General features: G+C 40.2%; 1 protein-coding gene across 1 annotated transcript in view; it reads right to left on the minus strand.

Moving 5' to 3' along the window:
• Positions 1–4,008, minus strand: part of PTK2 (protein tyrosine kinase 2) — a gene marked incomplete at its 3' end in the record, with an annotated part of 120,768 nt that extends 116,760 nt beyond the window's left edge. The window contains exon 1 of the mRNA XM_015823123.1: positions 3,995–4,008. The remainder of the gene's footprint in view (positions 1–3,994) is intronic.
• Positions 4,009–23,599: the final 19,591 nt, after the last annotated feature.

Below are 23,599 nucleotides of genomic sequence, written 5' to 3' on the forward strand. Positions count from 1 at the left end.
ATGAGGGTGGAGTAGTAATTAGACCTCGCCACCCTCATTGCCACAAGGTAGGATCTAACATGCATCCTTACCTGTGTTCGGTCGGATTCGGTTCGGGTAGCCCTCCAACTGCTCTCTAGGCGTCTTTTCCGGCGCTTCATCTCTCTCAGCTCCTCGGTAAACCAGGGAGCTTGTTGAGATCTGCGCCGGGTCAGAGGCCACAACGGCACAAGAAGAAGAAGAATCAAGTAGTTAGGACCTGGTCTTCAGGTTGTGCGGTTAGAACAAATAATCTGAGTAAAATCTGAATTTTAGACTACCCTTGAAATTACTTTCTGAAGAGAATATTTTGAATGTTCACAAATCTATTAAGAGATATTTATCAAATATTTACTGGATTAGACAGTGCAAAAGTCACCCAATAAAGCAGAGCTTGTTCATTTCCTATAAAACAAAGTATAGAATAAAAACTTTATGGTCACTTTAAATGTACACTAATCAGTATACATTAAAATGAAATTTCGTTGCATTCAGCTCTCAAAAAAATACCATTATGCATATACCCACATACCCACCCATAACTAGAAAGATCCAAGGCCTGGAGACTAAAACATATGAAGAACGGCTGCAGGACTTGGGTTTGGCTAGTCTAAAGAAAAGAAGAAACAGGGGAGACATGATAACAGTACTTCAGTATTTGAGGGGCTGCCCGAAAGAAGAGGGGATCAAGCACCAGAGGGCAGGATGAGAAACAATGGTTGGAAATTGATCAAAGAGAGAAGCAACCTGGAATTAAGGAGAAACTTCCTAACAGTGAGGACAATTAGCCAGTGGAACAGCTTGCCTCCAGAAATCATGGGCGCTCCATTACTGGAGGTTTTTAAGAAGAGACTAGACAGTCGCTTGTCTGAAATGATATAGGTTCTCCTGCTTGAGCAGGGGGCTGGACTAGAAGACCTCCAAGGTCCCTTCCAGCTCTATTCTATTCTATTCTATTCTATTCTATTTCGGGTGTATACATAGAATTTACAGTTTAGAATGGCAGGAACTGCTTTTAATCCAGCTACATAATCCCTATGTAGTTATGCTGTCCCAATCTAGAATGTAGCTATCAAAGTTTGAAGTGTCTTCAAAGATACACTGATGGCTTTTAAGGCACGGAATTTTAATTTATCATAATGACACTATTCTTTTGACAGATAATTTATTATCCAATGTTAGCTGATACACTCATATACACATACACACACACGCTGTAGATTAAGTCTGATTATGTATTGCAAATGGCAAAATCCAAAATCCTAAAAACACAATGTAGACATAATAAATTCAACTCCTAGCATCATAACTTGACACTCAAAAGGCAGAACAACAGAAAACAGGATTAGTTTGATTTTTCTATTATATCCATTTTTAGTTTTTGTAGTCGTATTAAAAAAATTCCTTTTTGAGGGGGAGTTCAACCCATTTTATATTCATTGAGAGAATCCCCTTTCCTTCTCCATATTCTTTACTTATATTTATTAGGTTTTATTCTCCTAGTAGTTATTGTCTGTCTCTGTTTTCGTGCCATTGTCCCTCCTTCTTGGTCTATATTTCTATTTCTTCTTTTTCTCTTCGTATAGCCACCTCTTCTGTTGTTGACTCTTCCTGTTTTCTAAATTCACTATCTGTTTGGGATTCTGGAATCTTTTCTTCAAAAAAAATTCTATGTCTGTCATAAAATTCTGTTGCCTTAAAGATGGAGCCCAATTTGTACCTTTTAGTGCCCCAGTTAATTAAAATCCCCTCCGGGACCAGCCATCTAAAATTCACTCCTTTTTCGATTAATTTGGTAGTCAAAAATTGATATTGTTTTTGTGAATCTCTTATCCTCCTAGGGATGTGTTTCAAAACCACAATTTCCTTCTCTCTATATTGCAGTGGACCATCCCTCACTCTTCTCAATATTTCGTCCCTTATGAATTTCTTCAGAAATCTAACATGCACCTCCCTGGGCGCTTTATATCTCCTTGCGTAGCTTGAGTTAATTCTAAATATTTTATCCATTTCTCTTTTCATTTCTTGTTTCTCAATTTGTAACGCTTCCGCTAACAGCTCTCTCATCAGTTCTATAAGATTTTCTTCCTTGTTTTCAGGTATATTCTGAAATCTTAAGAAATGGGATGCCGTTTCCATTTCCAGTACTGCCAGTGAATCTTCCAAGTTTTTATTTGCCTGCACCAATGATCTTCCTTTATTTTCTCCATCTTTTGGTCGGTTTCCTCTGATTGAAAAGGATAGAAGAATTTGGAGAAGTAGCAGGATTGAAGATAAACAGAGGAAAAAACTAAACTTATAGTTAAGGATCTTATAGATAAACAAAAAAAATCAACTGTCAGGAAAAACAGATCTCCAGATAGTTAAATATTTGGGAATTTATCTAATAGCAAGATGTGCAACAATAAAAGAAGACCACTATATAAAACTATTAAATCAAATAAAACTGGATTTGGAAAAATGGAAAACTTTACAACTATTAATGTTAGGAAGAATAGCTACTGTGAAAATGAATATTTTACCAAAATTGCTTTTCCTATTTCAAACAGTACCCCAAAAAATAGAGAAAAAATTCTTCGATGATTTAAACATACGGATTTTGAAATTTATTTGGCAAGGGAATTAGATTAAAAATGTTACAAGAATCTAAAGAAAATGGAGGATTTGGTTTACCGAATTGGGTCTTATACTACCAAGCATGTGCTTTAACATGGCTAAAAGAATGGATAACCCTTAGACATAAAAGATTATTATACTTGGAAGGCACACTTTCCTATGGTATGGGAAGAATAAAATTCATAGATACTTCCAAAATCACTATGTAAGAAATGCATTACTTTCAGTATGGGAAATGATAAAAGCTAAAAATTATATGAAAATACCAGGATGATAAAGATATTTTGAATATTGAAGGGAAATTAAAATCTAAACAAGAGTTGGAAGATCAGGATATTGATTTATCATGGTGGCCTCAATTGTAAATACAACTGAGATATAAGAAAGATGCTAGAATACATGGTTTTTATAAGGACCAGACAATGTTTGGTCAGGTATTGTTGACTTCAGATGAAAAGTAGATTAAGAAATTGCATAATTTTCTATTAAATTTAAAATTTGAAGATGAACAAGTGAAAGAAACAATGATAACAAGGACAAAAAATTTTGGGCATAATATAGAATTAGAAAAATGGCAAAATCTTTGGGAAAGAAATTATAAATTGACAATGGCATCTGCTTATAAAGAAAATTTATATAAAATGTTTTATAGATGGCACTTTTTATCTGCAAGATTAGCAAAAATGTTTAAAAACACGTCTAGTAACTGTTGGAAGTGCAATCAAAAACTAAGCATGTACTATCATCTTTAGTGGACGTGCCCTAAAGCGAAGAAATTTTGGAAAAAAAATACATATTTGGCTAGAAAAGATGTTAAGAAAACATGTAGATTTTAAATTGGAATTATTTTTATTAGGTATAATATCAGAAAAATATGATAAAAAGTATATATTTAATGTTGCATGTATTAACAGCAGCAAGAATTGTATTTGCTCAGTACTGGAAAAATGAAGAAACACCATCTGAAGAAGAGAAAATCAAGAAAATACTGGACTGTGCAGAAATGGATAGACTTACACTGAAGATTAAAGAAAAAGAAGAAACAGAATATTTTCAAATATGAGATGTATTTTATCAATGGCTGGAAAAACAGGGTAGAGATTAGGAATTTAATGTGTATTACTAAATAAAACAAATGAACTCAGGCAACACGTTGTTTGCTAAGCACTTACAAATTGCAAATGTAGAAAACCAATAAAATATTATTTTAAAAAATCTGCTTACTTCCTGCCTAAAACAAAGGAACCAAAAGGAAAAACTTTCTCTCTGGATTACAGTATTCTACATCATAATTTGATACCTAGTAAATAACAAGAGCCATTTACTGGAATTACAAATTATTCAAAAAAAAAACACTTACCTGCCGAAAAGGAAAGCCTGGATAGATCTGCAATAATAATAATAAAACACATCAGTTTAATCTAGATTCATTGTATAGTATCTTTTTACCTTATGATACAATTCAAAAATTGGAAATGCTATAATTTTTCTTGAACATTCTCCTGTCCTAATTAACAGTTTTAGCAGTTAGGTCAATAGTCAATTTATTAAGGCTGTGATTATAATATATTTGAATATAGTATTTAGGAATTAAGATGACATGCCAATTTAAATTCTGTCCCTTCCATATGCTCATATTTTACTATGCTTTTATAAGATGCAGGTTCAACGTCATATTAATTTCATATATTATATACTTAAAAATACAATATATTGTTAAATATTAATCCTTGAAATATTTAAATACTTTCACCTTTGTGATTTGCTAGATTATCAAGAAAATAACAAATATAGATGTAACTATCCATAATAATTGGACAATAAGTCAAAATCATAGCAGACTAAATATATAAAATGCATAAAAATGGCTTGTCAGCTCCAATACCAAATCAAACTGGCCAGTGAAACTCTGTCAATCCAATCCACTTTACAGTGTTTTTGTAATGGGGAAAATAAGAGGGAGAAATATTAGATATATTTGCTGCCTTGAATTATAGATATAGGGCAGTGGTGGCGAACCTTTTAGAGACTGAGTGCCCAAACTGCAACCCAAAACCCATTTATATCGCCAAGTGCCAGGTGGGCGTGGCTGTGATGGTCATGGCAGACTAGGTGGTGTGGCCAAGGTAGGCGTGATACCTTGATGTTGCTTGTAGGGAGGGACGCCTGTGGGAGCCAGGCAGGGTTGGGGGAGATCCAGGGGGTCTCTGGCAGGTGGGGCGGTGGGCAGAAGGCTTGTCCTGCAGGGTGAGACGAGGCAAGGCAAGGCAGGGCAAGGGTGCCATTGTCGCAGGGCAAGGCGAGGCAGGGGCCAGGGCAGTTGCTGCCTGACACCATCGGCCCCCGCACACAGAGGCCAGCGAGCGCATGGGGGTCAACAGTGTCCGTCAGCAGCCACAGCCTGCCGGCCCCTCAACCAGCACACTCTGGGGCTCCACAGCCCACCCCCAGCAGTTCAGAGAAGCCGCCTCTGAGTTGGACGGACGGCCGACAGCTGAGGAAGCAATGCAGTGGGTCATGCCTGGGAAAATGAGAGCATGCGAGGCCAGGAGGGATGGGATGGGGGGGAAGGAAACCAGCTTTGCTGGGATGCATCCGGCCACGTGGGACATCGGTGAGTTAGTGGGCAGCTGGTTGAAGAGGGATGGTTGCCATCTCCAGGGCATGGCGCACCTGCCCACAGAGAGGGCCCTGAGTGCCGTCTCTGGCACACCTGCCATAGGTTCGCCGCCACGGATATAGGAGATATTATTATTATGGTTAGATACTCAGCCAGATGTTTAGATTGGATTTGGCATTTTTGTCCATTTACTGAATCCTCCCCATGTACAGTGAGGGGAAAAAAGTATTTGATCCCCTCCTGAGGTTGTATGTTTGCCCATTGACAAAAAAATGATCAGTCTATAATTTTAATGGTAGGTTTACTTTAACAGTGAGAGACAGTAACGGCAAAAAATCCAGAAAAACGCATTTCAAAAAAAGTTATACATTGATTTCCATTTTAATGAGTCAAATAAGTATTTGACCCCTTCTCAAAACATGACTTAGTACTTGGTGGCAAAACCCTTGTTGGCAATCACAGAGGTCAGACGTTTCTTGTAGTTGTCCACCAGGTTTGCACACATCTCAAGAGGGATTTTGTCCCACTCCTCTTTGCAGTTTCTCTCCAAGTCATTAAGATTTCGAGGCTGACATTTTGGCAGCTCAACTTTCAGCTCCCTCCACAGATTTTCTATGGGATTAAGGGTTTGGAGACTGGCCAGGCCACTCCAGGACCTTAACGTGCTTCTTCTTGAGCCACTCCTTTGTTGCCTTGGCCATGTGTATTGGGTCATTGCCATGCTAGAATACCCATCTACGACCCATTTTCAATGCCCTGACTCTGAGGGAGTGACAACTAACTAACAATAAGCAGCAACTCAAGTTGATCAGCTCACTCCCACCTTAAGGAGATGGCAGGATGGAGGTCCTTTTATTTATTACTAGCTGTACCCAGCCACGCGTTGCTGTGGCTCAATCTGGTAAAAGCGTGTGTTGCTTTTATGTCCAACAGATGGTGCTGGTTTTTTTTAAAAAGCATGTTTTTACCTGTCACAGGTGTGACATCTATATAATATAGGTATATAAAAACGCACACGTATTTGAATGCAATGTTGTGTGAAAATTTCAAAGCAATCGGTGAAGAACTTTAGGAGATTTAAGATTTTGAACAAACGAACATTTACATTTTTATTTATATATATAGAAGAAGATTGCAATAGGTCTGGTTAGCATCCTTGTATATTTAAGTAGAGTGGTCACTGTGGCATGGAATACATAAAGTAATTCAAACAATGCAACTTGATTCAAGTAATCGTTTGATTACCTGACTCAATTATTTCATATGAATTATTTGATTTACTTTATCAAGTCATTATTGCTTGATTCCTTGAAGGTCAATTCAAGTAACTGAATTACTCAAAGTAATACAATTCGATAGATACTTAATTCAGATTAAAATGCTAGTTAAAAAAACATCTTTAAATCTGAAAGGGATGAGAAGGCATATGGAAATGCAACTATAATCAATATCTTATTCACTGAAAAACAGGCATTTTCATGAATTTTGGTGGGGCTCACATTTTCTAAACATTTGTCCAGAATTTATTTATTCATGTTTATTACATTTGTTTATAATTCATCTCGCTGCAAGGCGAATTAAACCATAGATAGACAGACACATTAAAATTGCAATAGAATACAATTATAACTAAAGATGGAGAGGAAAGGCATGAAGAATTTTCATGCAATTCTTCATGCCTTTCCTCCCCATCTTTAGTTATAATTATATTTTATTGCAATTTTAATGTGATTTTATACTCTGTCTGATTTTATACTGTCTTTTTGAGTTAACACTTCTCGTGTTGTACGTATGATGCATCCACTCCAGCTTAAAAATTAAGAAATAATAAAAAGAAGCATATTTACAAAGCCCATATTCGTGAGTTCTACGACCCAACAGGAAAAGGTGTCGCAATATTTTTTTTTCAGAGCTTGCTGAGACTCTGATTGTGCTGCCAAAGACAACCAGTAGCCTCAATGACCTACAACAGTTTCTAGTAAGCTATAAAGACCTGTTTCTATGATGTGAAATACCCAATCATCCGTGAACAGAGTCTTCTTTGTACTACATGACATCCTCGGTTTATCTTTGAAATGGATCGGTGATTCAACATATATCCACATACATCAAAGACAATACTTATGACAAAGTACAAACTCCATACTCTGAACTGCAGACGATCAGAGCAATCTTCAAGTATATATATTTTTTTAAATGCTCCCCTGAGTTTCACTATGTCACAGAGCTCAAGGAACGCCAAAACAATTTGTGAAATAAACTGCAAAAGGTGTCGGAAGAGCTTTTATAAAAATAGAATGTATCCAAATTATGATCTTTTCATCATCCTAGTCATTGGCAAGAAAGAATGCCAATTACTTACTCAAATTTCAACGGCTGTCACTGGGAAAGTGCATGGCTAAATTTACACAAGATGGTGAAATTTTGAACACATGAGGAAATGAACTGGATTCACCTTACAACAGTGTTTCTCAACCTTGACAATTTTAAGGCATGTGGACTTCAACTCCCAGAATTCCATAGCCAGCAATGCTGGCTGTGGAATTCTGGGAGTTGAAGTCCACATGCCTTAAAATTGTCAAGGTTGAGAAACACTGCCTTACAATGTTGTTTTTTTCCAAACAATCTGACTTTCAAAAGCAAACACTTTTTTTTTTAAACATTTGAGTAGGAAAGAACTCAATTTACTGCACATGTAGGCTTGCCAAAAATTCAGATAAAACAACTGCAGAGATAAACAGAAAAGCACCCCCCAAAAGGAAGGCAAGTGTTGGTAATAGAAGATTCTATCCTGCAGGGCTTTTCAACCTTTTCACCCATTGTACCACTTTTAGGATATGGCAACATCCGAGTACCACCAGTCGCCTAGCAAGGGGTCAAAAACTTTTATGACCCCCCCAAAAAAGGAAAAACGTGATAAAGTACAGGTAGTCCTCGATTTACAACAGTTCGCTTAGTGACTGTTCGAAGTTACAATGGCATTGAAAAAAGTGCCCCCCAAGCCACAGCCGAGCAAGACACCTGCCTGCCCGCCCGGTGGCGCTCTTCCTCCTGTCCGAGGTTTCCATTGTTGTGAGCATTTCTGTTGAGGATTGGCAGCGGGGGTGGGGTGGGGGGTGTTTGATTTTTATTCCCCCCGTCTGCTGGGTGGTTGCAGCAGGTTTTGGTCCCTTCACATGACCCTGGGACACTGTGACCGTCATAAATATGAATCAGTTGCCAAGCATCTGAATGTAAATCACAAGACCCTGGAGAGGCTGCAGCATTCCAGCTGATCGGTGAGGAATTCTGGGAGTTGAAGTCCACCAGTCATAAAAGAGCCAAGGTTGCCTACCCCTGATCTAGGTCTGTCTGTCAGTCTGTCTATCATCTAGGTCAGGGGGTAGGCAACCTTGGCCCTTTTATGATTGGTGGACTTCAACTCCCAGAATTCCTGAGCCAGCATGGCTCAGCTTAGAAACCTTTCCCTTTCCCCTCAGCGTGGCTGGCTCAGGAATTCTGGGAGTTGAAGTTCATCAGTCATAAAAGAGCCAAGGTTATCTACCCCTGATTTAGGGGTGTGTGTGTGTGTGTGTGTGTGTGTGTGTGTGTGTGTGTCTGTCTGTCTGTCTGTCTGTCTGTCTGTCTGTCTGTCTATCATCTAGGTCAGGGGTCTTCAACCTTGGCTCTTTTATGACTCGTGGACTTCAACTCCCAGAATTCCTGAGCCAGCCTGGCTCAGCTTGGAAACCTCTCCCTTTCCCCTCAGCATGGCCTGCTCAGGAATTCTGGGAGTTGAAGTCCACCAGTCACAAAAGAGCCAAGGTTGCCTACCCCTGCTCTAGTCTGCAATGTTTTCTGGAAATCCATTCATACTCCCGCACCATTTGAAGGGTGTTCGTCCCAAAGTGCGTAGCTCAATGTCTGTGGAGGTTCTCAGTCATCCAGGCATGGTTGTCCCAAAGGTGCTTTTTCAGGAGGCAACTGGACTTTGCTTTCCTTCCACTCCCCACCATCCAGTCAGAGCTGAAGAAGCTTCTTGGAGGAGAAGCGAAACGTTTTCAAAGCTAAACAAGGGAGTCCAGTTGCCTCCTGAAAAAGCACTTTTGGGACAACCATGATCTGGATGACGGAGAATCTCCATAGACACACAACTCGAGAAAAATATATATATATATTACAGGACTTTAAAAAGAAAAGAGGTAGAAACTATTTTTCAAAATGTGGAGAAATAATGCAATAGATAATTTGCTTCTTTAAATAGCCTTTCCAGTGGTTGTGCTCTCCCCCATCCCCGAGGCAATGCTCCACTTTTCATCTTAAAAGAAATGCTCTCAATTCATTACAAATTCCAAGAGACGCTGTCAAACCAAATTCATTCCTGGTGTGACTGAATTTGTCAACTGTCTCAATAATCTAACTGCTTGCGGGGAATTTGTAAATCTTAGCTCCTGATCTTCAGAAAACTGTGTGCAGTATCTGCAAAGGTCAAACACCAAAGTGCGCTGAAAAAGAGTTACAACTAATAATGGTGTGCCTATGAGTGATCCTATCCAACATAGCACTATTAATGCATGTCAGGGTTTAAATAGCTGAACTGTTATTTTCCCCTCAATGTGCGGGGCAGATTAAATCAATTTGCATGCATTCACATAACGACATAACTGGGGTTTTTCCTCAATACTCCACAACAATGTTTAACTTCAAAGATTGCTATTAAAGGTATCTTTAGTTGACAGGGGTACCTCTCGACAAGAAAAGAAATGTAGCTTTTGAGTGTGTGTGTGTGTGTGTGTGTGTGTGTGTGTGTGTGGTATGTGTAAAATAATATATATTTGTTACAATGAATACAGAACATAGAACTCAAAAGAAATGTTCCCAATTTAATCAAAAGGGTTGCATTTGTTTCTGCTCCCAGGTACTATGAGAATGGAGCATGTGTCGGATACTTTGCAGGCCAACAGTCAAAGGCTGTGAAAATTTTCATCAAATATTTTGCTTGGGGCGCTTGAATGTGTGGGAAGTCAGCCCCCCAGAGAAGGAAATATTAAAAGGGCAGGAAAATATATTTCCTCAAAGGATCTTGAAGAGGCAGAAAAGTATGCCCAGTTTTTCTTGATAGCCCCAGGTCTTCTTCCCCCCCCCCCCCCAAGCAGAAGCAGCTCTGTACGAATGCAGATGTAAACCATCAGGAAGGTTAAAGCTAGGAGATTAAGAAGATAAAGACTCCTAAAATCTGCATACCCCACCCAAACTCTAAGAGTCATTAGCCTCCGCACCAGGGAAGCAGGATATGACCTTTGGGACATAATAGGATTAACCCATCACCATCAGACTACCAGAAAAGCACACTGAGACTCAGGTCAAAGTTCATGCCACAGGAACGGGAAACAACTCCAAACAAAAGGCTCCAGAGGGTATAAAAACCCACTCCCTACATGTGCTCAGCCCTTTTTTCCTTTTCTCTCTTTTCTGGCAGACTCATCTTCCTGTCTGGCTCTCCTCTTCAATAAATTGCAACCTTCTTTCTAAAGCAGTCGCCATGTTGTTTATCCCCGGCTTGGACTGAACCACAATGAAGACTTTTCTTCCAACAAATGGAAGGGCAATTAATACATTTTATAAATATTATCACACTTGGAAGGTTGTAGCTGGTATAATACCAGGGATTTTAGTACTTCAGTTTTCATGTAAGATGCAAGCACGTTTCCAGACCTGATCTGTGTACAAATGTCTTGGAGCACTCTTCCAGCAAATGAGGAATACTGCGTTAAATTTTGCATTTAGGAAAATCATAACTACATTTCATTCTTTTCTCCAAACTGTTACTTTGCTAATAATACTTAGTTCCCCTATATCGTGGGGCTGAACTCCCCCACTATCAAGCTTTCCATTTTTTATAAGGAATAAGATCCAAGTCAAGCATCTTTAATAAGCCAATAACCAAATGGAGAACGCAGTTTTATAAATGGCAAAGAGGGCACATGGGATCAAGTGCATGGTAATCTGGGAGAATAAAGTAGTGACAAGCTGTGGATGAGATTAAAAAAAAACCCAATAATTAACAGTTAAATCTCAGAGCTCATACTCAAAGTTTGAACTGAAATGCCTCTCAATCTTTTATTTCTTCTTCAGTCAAGCTGCTTCCGCTACATTCTCAAGCAAAGTGCTGAAGAACAGCTTGTTCACCTTGTCTGTTAGTGACCATCTGTTGCAGCGAATATCGGCTATATTTAATCATATATTATGCACACACGTAGAAGAGACAGTCCAATGGGCCTCACAAAATATTGAAATAAATTATTTCATATGGTTTGCCACTGTTGAAACTTACTTCAATGTTTCTGGTTAGACTGAATTATTACGTATACGGTAATTATTACGATATTTTTCTGAAATTAACTTAACGGTTCATAATTAGCTTTGTCCACAATAGGTTGCTATTTTGCAAAGACACTGCGCAGACCTAGACTGAACCATACTTGGAATACATCAGTGAATACTGAATCCACTGGAATCAATGGGACTTATTCAAAGTTCCACTGATTTAAGGGTATCTACTCTAAATGCAACTAAAGCCCAGCTTTTTTTTTATAGCATATTGCCTCTCATCTTAATAATAATAATAATAATAATAATAATAATAATAATAATAATAATAATAATAAAGTTGGAAGGGACCTTGGAGGTCATCTAGTCCAACCCCCTGCTCAGGCAGGAAACCCTATACCATTTCAGACAAATGGCTGTCTTGTTAAAAACGTCCAGTGTTGGAGCATTCACCACTTCTGGAGGCAGGTTGTTCCACTGGTTAGTTGTTCTAAATGTCAGGAAGTTTGTCCTTAGTTTTAGGTTGCTTCTCTCCTTGATTAGTTTCCATCCGTTGCTTCTTGTCCTGCCTTGAGGTGCTTTGGAGAATAGCTTGACTCCCTCTTCTTAGGGGCAGCCCCTGAGATACTAGAAGACTGCTATCCTGTCCTCCCTCGTCCTTCTTACATATGTGTTTTTATCATCCACATATTAGCAACTGAGAATTTCACAGCAACAAACAGCTGAAGTTTATATATATATTTTTTAAAAAAGAGGAGGAGGAGGAGGAGGAGGGGAGGAGGAAGAGGAGGAGGAGGAGATTGGTGAAAGGCAGTAATTATACCCTGCTATACCTTAGACTAGCCAATTAGCAACTTACCACCGTATAGTCTTTCCGTGCAGGTTTTTCTCCTACAAAGATTTTTTTTTTCTCGCTTCAGTCTATTATATTGAAGTGTTAAATCCACGCAGTTAAAAGCGTTTCGCCCACCCTCCAGTTTCACACACAGCACAACACAGTAGTAGCCTTGGCTTGTGAGCTTATCACAGGCTGCTGCTGCGAAGCTGCTGAAACTTCTTTTGTCTCCTTTGGCTCCAAAGTCCGGCAAAGCAAACAAAAGGCATCGCATCGCTAAGTCCATTAGCTTCAGCTGACGAGACAATTCCAGCCTGCCAGATGGGTAAACCACAATAAATCCTAACAGGGCCACAGCGACAGCAGTCGTCGCCCTTTTGAATCTCTTCCTGTTCACAATGTTGTGTGCGCGTCCTGCTCACCTGAAAGCTTCATGGTCTAATATTTATTTTTATTCATACAGCGGCATCCGTAAGCCTCCCTGAAACTTTCCCCTATGTATTATCACAGAGAGAAGCAAGATGTAATGAAGCCATAATTTTCTTTTGGTAAGAAAAGAAAGGGGGGGGGAATTCTTTTATTTTTCTTCAATAAACTACTTAGCAGAAACAGTCACTAAAGCTTGATGCACAAAGTTGCATGCACTCACCCACTTAGGTACAACTGAAAGGAAAATGACCAGCGCTCAGAGCAGTGTTTCTCAACCTTGACAATTTTAAGGCATGTGGACTTCAACTCCCAGAATTCCACAGCCAGCATTGCTGGCTGTGGAATTCTGGGAGTTGAAGTCCACATGCCTTAAAATTGTCAAGGTTGAGAAACACTGGCTTAGAGCTTCAAAGTCTCAAAATGCAAAACTGAAGCGTGATAGCCCAAGAATCAAGAAATAATACAAGTTTAAAGATAAAGTTCTGTAGACTATCATTTTACAGTTAAGGTGAAAATTATTACATTTCACAAATTTCCCATTCTCCCGGTAGGACATCAAAGTGGCCTTTTTAATCCGTGGATATATAAAGGAACACAACACATAAATGGCAAATCTCAGTAAATATTATTTTAACGATATTATTTCTAGAACTGGATAGTCCTAAAATCAGAGCCACTGAGTATAATTTATCAATATGTTGATGAGACTTCATCCCGTGGCAATGGATGAGCTCACTGTTAGGAAGTTTCTCCTTAAATCCAGGTTGCTCCTCTCCTTGATTAGTTTCCATCCGTTGTAACCTAGAACTAAGGAGAAACTTCCTGAGAGTGAGAACAATTAACCGGTGGAACAACCTGCCTCCAGAAGCTGTGGCTGCTCCAACACTGGAATAGGGCAGTGGTTCTCAACCTATGGGTCACGACCCCATTTGGGGTCGATCGACCATTTCACGGGGGTCGCCAAGCAAGGCTGTCCGCCATTTTTTCCCCTTTTCCGGTGGGTGCCTTACCTCCCTTGGGCTGGGCCAGCTGGTGGTCGGCCTGCTCCGTCTCTGCCGCTTGCCAGCTACGCCTCGGCCGGCGCAGGGGGCGGAACCACGCATGTGCGGCGCTCCCGGGCAGGGAAAGTCCTCGACTTACGACCGGTTGGGTAGTCCTCGACTTACGACCGGTTTAGTCCTCGACTTACGACCGGTTGGGGGTCGCGGCATTAAAAAGGTTGAGAACCACTGGTATAGGGTTTCCTGCCTGAGCAGGGGGTTGGACTAGATGACCTCCAAGATCCCTTCCAACTTTATTATTCTTATTGTTGTTGTTGTTATTTGTTTCTTGTCCTGCCTTCAGGTGCTTTGGAGAATAGGTTGACTCCCCCCCCCATTCGTGGCAGCCCCTCAGATACTGGAACACCGCTATCATGTCCCCCTCGCCCTTCTTTTCCCTGGATTAGACATACCCAATTCCTGCAACTGGATCTTATTATCTTCTGTATTTAAAGAGCCACAGTTGCCCTGGTGTGTGTATTTTTAGTGGGCTGCTGGCAGGTCAGATAAATTACTCGTGCTAGATCACTCACCATAATTCAGTTACTATAACTGTGCTATTCATTTGGTACAAATGGCCAGGCAAGGACTTGTACCTTTCCTTCATAAGGCCTCCGAGCTAGTCCGGTTACGCACACCTAAAAAATAGTCCTCAGGGGCTATTGCATGGGCTTGTAGGCTCTGGCTTAAATAATGGTTTGTCCTTTATCTCTTTATGCTTTTCGACATGTTCATGAAATCTCAGGCCCCAATCATCCTGTTTGTTTTGAAATAGCTACCTTTAGTATTGTCGATAAGCTATCTTCATCTTTATTTGTCAGCAGGTGCCATACCAGCAGTGGAAATGATGAGCTGTTTTCTGCAGATCAGCAAGTTGATACTTGGGGCGAGTATGAAGAAATTCCAACCCAAGAGGTCTAGATATTGGAAGGTTAGACGTCAGTCACCTGATCTGTCAATCCAGGAAAGGGGTGGAGACAGACACAGCCAACACAAATCAAATACCGAGGAGACAATCAGGAGGGTGGTTTTCTCCTTCCCATGTGATTTTTCCCCAAAAAAAATAATAATACAAGAAGAGGGCGGTCCCCACTTTGCTTTTAACTCAATTCTGATAATACAACAGGACTGTTATTAAACAGATATGGAGATATTATTCGTTCTGGTGTTTTATTCAGACATTAGGAAGCCTTCTGGATTTAGCACTGTGGTCAAAAAATCCATTAGCAAGTTGTCATCGGCAGGCATGAGTTGTTTCTCTTTTGTACACTTACACTTATACTTATATCCCAACAACGTATGCTATATGGGACAACTCCTGAGGAATGCTTAAAAGCGTTATGTTTGTGGAAAGAAAGTTACTTCCGTATCACTCATGACATATTCTAAGTCACCCTTGCCACATATGCCACCCACAAGTCCTGACTTCAGTAAAATCCAGGTCACAAAACAAAGAACCGCTTCTATTTTTTTTGACTGAGACTTGGGCTGAATTGGCTAAGTGCCTCTCCCTCTGGGAAACTAACAAATATCCACAATTCAACCCCGTAAGAAATCTCTCTGGACATGGAAATGCCTTATAAATGCCTTCATCCTCACAGAGGATGAAATTGCCATTCAGGTAAACTATCCTTTCAGGATACCAGAAATTGCATCTGCTACAGCAGTGGTTCTCAACCTTTTTAATGCCGCGACCCCAACCGGTCGTAAGTCGAGGACTCAACCGGTCGTAAGTCGAGGACTAAACCGGTCGTAAGTCGAGGACTACCCAACCGGTCGTAAGTCGAGGACTTTCCCTGCCCGGGAGCGCCGCGCATGCGTGTTTCCGCCCCCTGCGCCGGCCGAGGCGTAGCTGGCAAGCGGCAGAGACGGAGCAGGCCAACCACCAGCTGGCCCAGCCCAAGGGAGGTAAGGCACCCGCCGGAAAAGGGAAAAAATGGCGGACAAAAAAAATGGCGGACAAAAAAAATGGCGGACAGCCTTGCTTGGCGACCCCCATGAAATGGTCGATCGACCCCAAATGGGGTCCCGACCCACAGGTTGAGAACCACTGTGCTACAGGCAGTGCTTTTTTTCTTTAAAAAAAAAAAAAAAAGGTGCCGGAACTCACACACATCATACAACCCGCCTTGCTTACCCTACAAGGTTCCATCCAAAAAAGATGCCGGAACTCCGTTCTGGGCGTTCTATGAGAAAAAAAAGCCCTGGCTACAGGTAGTCCTCATTTAGTAACCATTCGAAGGTACAGTATTAACCTTGTGAACTCTAAAGCTTCCTCCTTCTGTTATGTATTCAAGATGGACAGTGAATAATAGTTATATGTTACTTGTATGTAAGGATGTAGGTCTATACGTATGTTGTATACAGTATGTTTTAAATGTGTGCTATGTATGTGTACACTTTGAGAGCAAGCAACTAAATTTCATTTTTAATGTGTGCCATTGTGCCCACAGGAAAAAAATGACAATAAAGGTTATCTATCCATCTATCCATCTATCTATCTATCTATCTATCTATCTATCTATCTATCTACCTACCTACCTACCTACCCACCCTCTACCTATCATCTATCTGTCTGTCTGTCTATCTATCTATCATCTACCTACCTACCTACCTATCCTCTACCTATCCTGTCTGTCTCTGTCTGTGTCTATCTATCATCTACCTACCTATCTATCATCTATCTACCTATCATGTCTGTCTGTCTATCTACCTACATACCTATCTATCCTCTATCTACCTATGTCTGTCTGTCTGTCATCTATCTATCTATCTATCTATCTATCTATCTATCTATCTATCTATCTATCTATCTATCTACTACCTACCTATCTATCCTCTATCTACCTACCTATCTGTCTGTCTGTCTATCATCTATCTATCTATCTATCTATCTATCTATCTATCTATCTATCTATCTATCTATCTATCTATCTATCTATCTATCATCTGTCTACCTACCTACCTACCTACCTACCTACCTACAATGGCACTGAAAAAAGTGACTTATGACCAGTTTTCACCCGACCGTCATAGTATCCCAATGGGGCATTTCAAAATTTGGTCATTTGGTGACTGGCATGTATTTATGATAATTGTACCGTCCCAGGGTCATGTGATCACCCTCTGCAACATTTCCAGCTGGCTTCCGACAAGCAAAGTCAATGGAGGAAGCCAAGATTCATTTAGCGACCGCACGAGTCACTTCACGACCGCACGAGTCACTTAACAACTGTGGTGAAAGGGGTCATAAAATGGGATGAAACTCACTTAACTTGCTAGCAACAAAAATTGGGGGCTCAATTGTGATCCTAAGTACCTGTATTACGCAAAAGACCTCTTTCCTCTAAGTGCCACCTCCAGTCTCACGGTTAATAAAGACCAGGGGTCTTCAAACGTGGTCCTTTTATGACTTGTGGACTTCAACTCCCAGAATCCCTCAGCCAGGCACGCGTGCCTGGCTGAGGGATTCTGGGAGTTGAAGTCCACAAGTCATAAAAGGGCCACGTTTGAAGACCCCTGATAAAGACGGTTGATATGAGTGGAAAACACCCACCAAGTCAGGATGGTACCTTACCCACCAAGCGCCCCCTTTGGCCATCCAGCTAATTACAGCTTCCAATAACTCCCCGTGGGCGATCTCTGTTTCCAGAAGGAGCAAAGAGAACTGAAAACTTCTTTTCCAACCATCAACTACGGTCTTCTGCTTTTGCAGGTTCTCAAAATAAATCTTGCTTCTGCTCCAAGCGATTTGCCCCGGGTGTTCTAAGGCAGACCCATCTGGATTCGAACCCAGAATTTTCTTCTAACGCTTAGTAGAACATTTTATAATGATCTTGTACTGTGTATACTTTACATTTTTTTTATTGTACCAAAAATTAATTTTTTTTTTATTTTTATTTTCCAGAGGTACGTAACCATTTGAGAGCCATAAGCATCCTGCTTATTTCTTTCTTTATTGACAGGTTGGTGGCATCGAAGTCTGAATGTCTGAAACGATGTAAAGTGAAGCAAAATACACAAAGTTGAGGCCTGACTTTTTTTTTTTCTTAGTGTGGAAACCGAGTTTAGTTTTCTTCTTGTTTTTGAAATGATGTCGCATTTAATTGAGGGCTTATTCCCTCAAAATGGCAGGGAAGGGTACCACTGCTTTCCAGCAGTTTACGACCTGAGGTGATATGATAATGGCATATTGGCACATATCTTTTTTAAAATGTAATTTTAACTCCAGCAAATCAAATCACCTCAGATATCCTGGATTGTAATGGCCGTTGACACTTTATAAGAACTTAAAAATATTACTGATAAATAACGCCCTCGGACATCGTCCTGGTGTCAAAACATCACATTAAGCAGTACTGCTTTAATGTAATAGTAATAGTAATAGTAATAGTAATAGTAATAGTAATAGTAATAATAATAATAATAATAATAATAATAATAATAATAATAATAATAATAATAATAATAATAATAGTAAAGTTGGAAGGGACCTTAGAGGTCACCTAGTCCAACCCCCTGCTCAGGCAGGAAACCCTATACCATTTTGGACAAATGGCTGTCCAGTCTCTTCTTAAAAACTTCCAGTGTTGGAGCATTCACAACTTCTGGAGGCAGGTTGTTCCACTGGTTAATTGTTCTCACTGTCAGGAAGTTTCTCCTTAGTTCTAGATTGCTTCTCTCCTTGGTTAGTTTCCATCCGTTGCTTCTTGTCCTGCCTTCAGGCGCCTTGGAAAATAGCTTTACTCCCTCTTCTTTGGGGCAGCCCCTGAGATATTGGAACCCAAATTATTGAGATCTGTCGGTTGTCGCTCATCGTCTTGCAAAATGCATAAACCCGACCGAAAGGCTAAAACTGCAATGCAACAAGCCTCATCAAATAAAGAGAACAAAGAATTAATAGCATGCTGAGTCTTCAGCCATCGTAATAGTACCCTAATACAGTGCATATGCCTAACATGGAGGAAGATTTGGTTCCAAATATGTCAGCCATGGAACCAACTGATTTAATCTACACTTGTAAAACAGGACACTCTCAATTCAGATAAAAATTCCTCTCATCAAAATATTGGGAAATGGGGTAATGATGGTCCCCAAATTAATCCCCAGTGCTCAAGGTTTTGCTGCTTTCCACGCTGTCTCCTTGATGAAAATTACTCAAACTTAGTAATTATAGTCCACATTATACGTACACTATTTTCAGAGAACGGTGATATACTAATTATTAACATTAAGCAATCAGATTCTATATCTCCAACAATGAAGAGAAGGACGAGGGGGGACATGATAGCAATGTTCCAATATCTCAGGGGCTGCCATAAAGAAGAGGGAGTCAAGCTATTCTCCAAAGCATCTGAAGGCAGGACAAGAAGCAACGGATGGAAACTAATCAAGGAGAGAAGCAATCTAGAACTAAGGAGAAACTTCCTGACAATTAGAACAATTAACCAGTGGAACAACCTGCCTCCAGAAGCGGTGAATGCTCCAACACTGGAAGTTTTTAAGAAGAGACTGGACAGCCATTTGTCCGAAATGGTATAGGGTTTCCTGCCTGAGCAGGGGGTTGGACTGGATGACCTTCAAGGTCCCTTCCAACTTTACTATTATTATTATTATTATTATTATTATTATAAAGCATCAGAAAAGCTGCTGTGCCATTCTCTTATAAATGGTACCAACGCACAACAGGGTACAATGCCACTAAACCGCACTTTAATTTACTTGTAAGGGTAGATTATAAGAATACACTGATCTACAACTCATTTTTCCACCCAAAGGCTTTCACGACAACTCACATTCTTCTGGGTAAGTCCTATTGAAAGATAAGAATAATAAAGGAGTTTAAAACAGGGAAGTTTCTCAATGTTATTTAATGACAGGAAGTGTCATTGATCTGAGACACCAGAATGTCTTGGCAGTCCTATAATGAGGAGATATAAAAATATAAAACACTTGTTCAATCTTGCGAAGAATTTCAAACTCTTGTTTTTCCTCAATCAAAATATTATCTGATTCCTATTAATTTTCATTGGTTATGGGTGTGAACAGACTTGACCTACTTAAAATGCAGGAACCAACAATGCAATTGCTTAATGCAACATTAAAAGATACTGTAGAAAGACAGGCGTGATTCAGCTAGCTCCTTACGTGACATTTAGATGTAAATCCCTAAAACGGATCATAGAAATGGTCCTGTTACTTGCTTGTTTAATAAATCCATTTCTGCTTCCAGTCACAATGTTTTCAAACATCGTTCCTAGCAGCTATATCCCAAATATATCAAAACTGATTCAATATTTTAATCAGTAAACTTTATTTTTAAATGCTTATAGGCATTTATAATTTCAAACTGGTTTCCCAGATTTCTTCCTTTCAAAATTGTTATTACAATTTTATCCTGTTATAAAAAGTATTAAACCATGAAAGGACATCACAGTGAAACATTCAAACATATAATGACATCCAGTCGTATCTTGTCACATGCTATGTCAACCAAGGCTAGTGATGAGAACACAGAATAGAGAAGAGCAAAAAAAAAGAGGCAAAAAAGCAAAACCAACAGTACATGACTTTCAAACATTCTGAAAACTCAACTTTACAGCACCATTAATGAAAAAAAAAACAACCAGAATTTTCGATCTGATCAATGATGATGATGATGATGTTGGAAGGGAAGTTGGAGATCATCTAGTCCAACCCCCTGCTCAGGCAGGAAACCCTATGCCATTTTAGACAAATGGCTGTCCAGTCTCTTCTTAAAAACTTCCAGTGTTGGAGCATTCACAACTTCTGGAGGCAGGTTGTTCCACTGGTTAATTGTTCTAACTGTCAGGAAATTTCTCCTTAGTTCTAGGTTGCTTCTCTCCTTGATCAGTTTCCATCCGTTGCTTCTTGTCTGGCCTTCAGGCGCTTTGGAGAATAGCTTGACTCCCTCTTCTTTGGGGCAGCCCCTGAGATATTGGAATGCTGCTATCATGTCCCTTCTCGTCTTTCTCTTCATTAAACTAGACATATTCAACTCCAGCAACCGATCTTTGTATGTTTTAGCCTCCAGTCCCCTAATCAGAGAGCAAAGTGGAAATCGCGAACAAATTCGAAGTGCTTGGTTATGGTTAGGAGGGCACTGACTTTTCTAGGCTGCCCTATCTACCTATCATGGTAAAATATATGGGAAAATCCCATTGGAGGAAAATTCCACTTAGGGTTAGGGTTAGAGTTACGTCACCATGAACTCATAGAGATAAATGGGCATCACCAACAAATTCAGAGTGCTTGGGTATGGTTAGGAGGGCACTGACTTTTCTAGGCTGCCCTATCTATGTTTCCTGGTAAAATACATGGTAAAATCCCATTGGAGGAAAATTCCACTTAGGGTTAGGGTTAGGTCACCATGAACTCATAGAGCAAAATGGACATTGCCAACAAACACGGAACACTTGGGTATGGTTAGGAAGGCACTGACTTTTCTAGCCTGCCCTATCTATGTTTCCTGGTAAAATACATGGGAAAATACCACTGGAGGAAAATTCCACTTAGGGTTAGGGTTAGGTCACCATGAACTCACAGACCAAAATGGACATTGCCAACAAACCCGGAATACTTGGGTATGGTTAGAAAGGCATTGACTTTTCTAGCCTGCCCTATCTACCTATCGTGGTAAAATACATGGGAAAATCCCATTGGAGGAAAATTCTACTTAGGGCAGTGATGGCGAACTTTTTAGACATCGAGTGCCCAAATTGCAACCCAAAACCCACTTATGTATCGTCGGGTGCCGGGTGGGCGTGGCCCATTGGGTGGGCGTGGCAGTGGTAGTAACGGCAGACTGGGTGGGAGTAAAAAGTTCAATCAATTCCAACTTTGCGAGATCTTTTTTTTTTCCTGCAAGAAGTTGAAACTGAATGATTGATTGAACCTTTTTTTTTTCACACGGCAGCGGAGGCCTAAAGCGAAAAGGTTTTACAAAACCCAGCTGAAGGCCTAGGACTTGGGCGACGGCGCGCGTGCCATATGGTTGCCACCACGGAACTAGATGGATCCTTCTCAGTTTGGGTTTAGAGAGTCTCTGCCATTGTGATTAATGGCCTGGGAACCATCATTCTCAGGGTTGGAACTAGGGTACCATCCATAGGCCTGATATTTAGTGATACTTCTCTCTTCCTATGAACTTGAGATAGACTATCTAATGGAGGAAGTAGAAGAGGGAATGAGACTGTTTCGAAAGGGGTATCTCAGCCCAGGGGATGAGAGAAGCATGACTCAAAGCAATTCTACCTTAATCACACTAGGTAAGAACTGAGCATGAAAACTGTTTTGACAGACTTTCAAGATTGATGGCCGCCCTTGAATGTAAGAAATAAAAGCTAGTGGGGTAACGAAACCGTCTCTGTCAAAGGAAATCTCCAGCTCAACATATACCAGGTGTAATTAAAGTAGCATTAACCTGGGCCACTGTCATGTTTTCCCCCTCCCCTTAGGCTGTTCCTCCTGTGTTTTCCTAGGGCAGGGCGGGGGAACCTTGGCTCTTTTATGACTTGTGGACTTCAACTCCCAGAATTCCTGAGCCAGCATGGAGAGAGGTTTTTCTACGGACCGGAGGGGGCGTGGTTTTGTGTGCTGCCTGCCTCCCACAGATGGGGCTTTGCTTGTTTGTGCGGACCGGTTGCCGGCATGCCGCGGCCCAGTACCGGTCCACGGACCGGTGGTTGGGGACCCCTGGTTTAGAAGGTTCGATATATTTCTCTACCCAGATCCTTTAATATTATAAAGTCATTTTTAGTTGAAATAGCTTTTAACATTTAATATTTATTATTTCGTAATATTTTATTTTTCTGCAATACTTTAAAGTTTGCTTCCATTGTAATTTTCTTTTAACTGTATTTCTACAAGCCACTCTAGACTGTTATGAAACTGAGTGGCATGCAAATAGTCCAAAACAATAAGTAAAAGCCAAATCAAAATCTATCACCTCTTGGTCTCCACTGATCAAATAGAAATTTAAAGGCCTAGCGTGCTTGGACTATACATCCATATCAACGATTAGAAATCCTTCTCTGATCTAAATATACTGGGATGGTGCAAGTCAAAGAAGAAAAATGAGCAATTCTTCTATAAGAGATTAATTGCTAAAGAATATAAACCAGTTTTCCCAAATTACCCTGTTTGGATGAGTTGATAAATATAGAAAATCGTGCATAGGCTTTATTCTTTACTTAGCCCCAACATGCAATTTCATCTATTAGACAAACACAAAACTGAAATGGAGGGAACAAAGAAAGTCTGTAGCATAAAAACAATCAATGTCCCTGACTTTTCTGGAACTATCGTACACAGATATACAGATGTATGTAAACTCTTCTATCTCATCTAGTCATAACATGACGCAACCCGGAGGCAGCAAGTTCACGCCTGCACAGAATCTTGTCTGGTGTTGTGGGAAACAAGCAGCTTAAAAAACTCCCTACGTCTTTCCTAGAGAGATAAGTGTGCAATCCCTTTGCTGATATGATCGTGTTGCATAACGTGGAATATCCTTGCTACCAACAAGTAAAATATACAGCCAAACCGGTTACGCCTGCCAAAGCTATGGACTTATGCCAAAACCTCAGGATGAATCAATTTTCAGAAGAAAAGCTGCAAAAAAACAACAAAAAAAACCACTTTCCCGGTGAACGCTGGGGAGAGGGGAATGAGTTATATTAATGCCGGATTAATTATGAATTATTCATAGGT

Source organism: Protobothrops mucrosquamatus, unplaced genomic scaffold (assembly GCF_001527695.2).
Source record: "Protobothrops mucrosquamatus isolate PMUCROS unplaced genomic scaffold, P.Mucros_1.0 scaffold1778, whole genome shotgun sequence".
In the NCBI taxonomy this organism is placed as follows: domain Eukaryota; kingdom Metazoa; phylum Chordata; class Lepidosauria; order Squamata; family Viperidae; genus Protobothrops; species Protobothrops mucrosquamatus.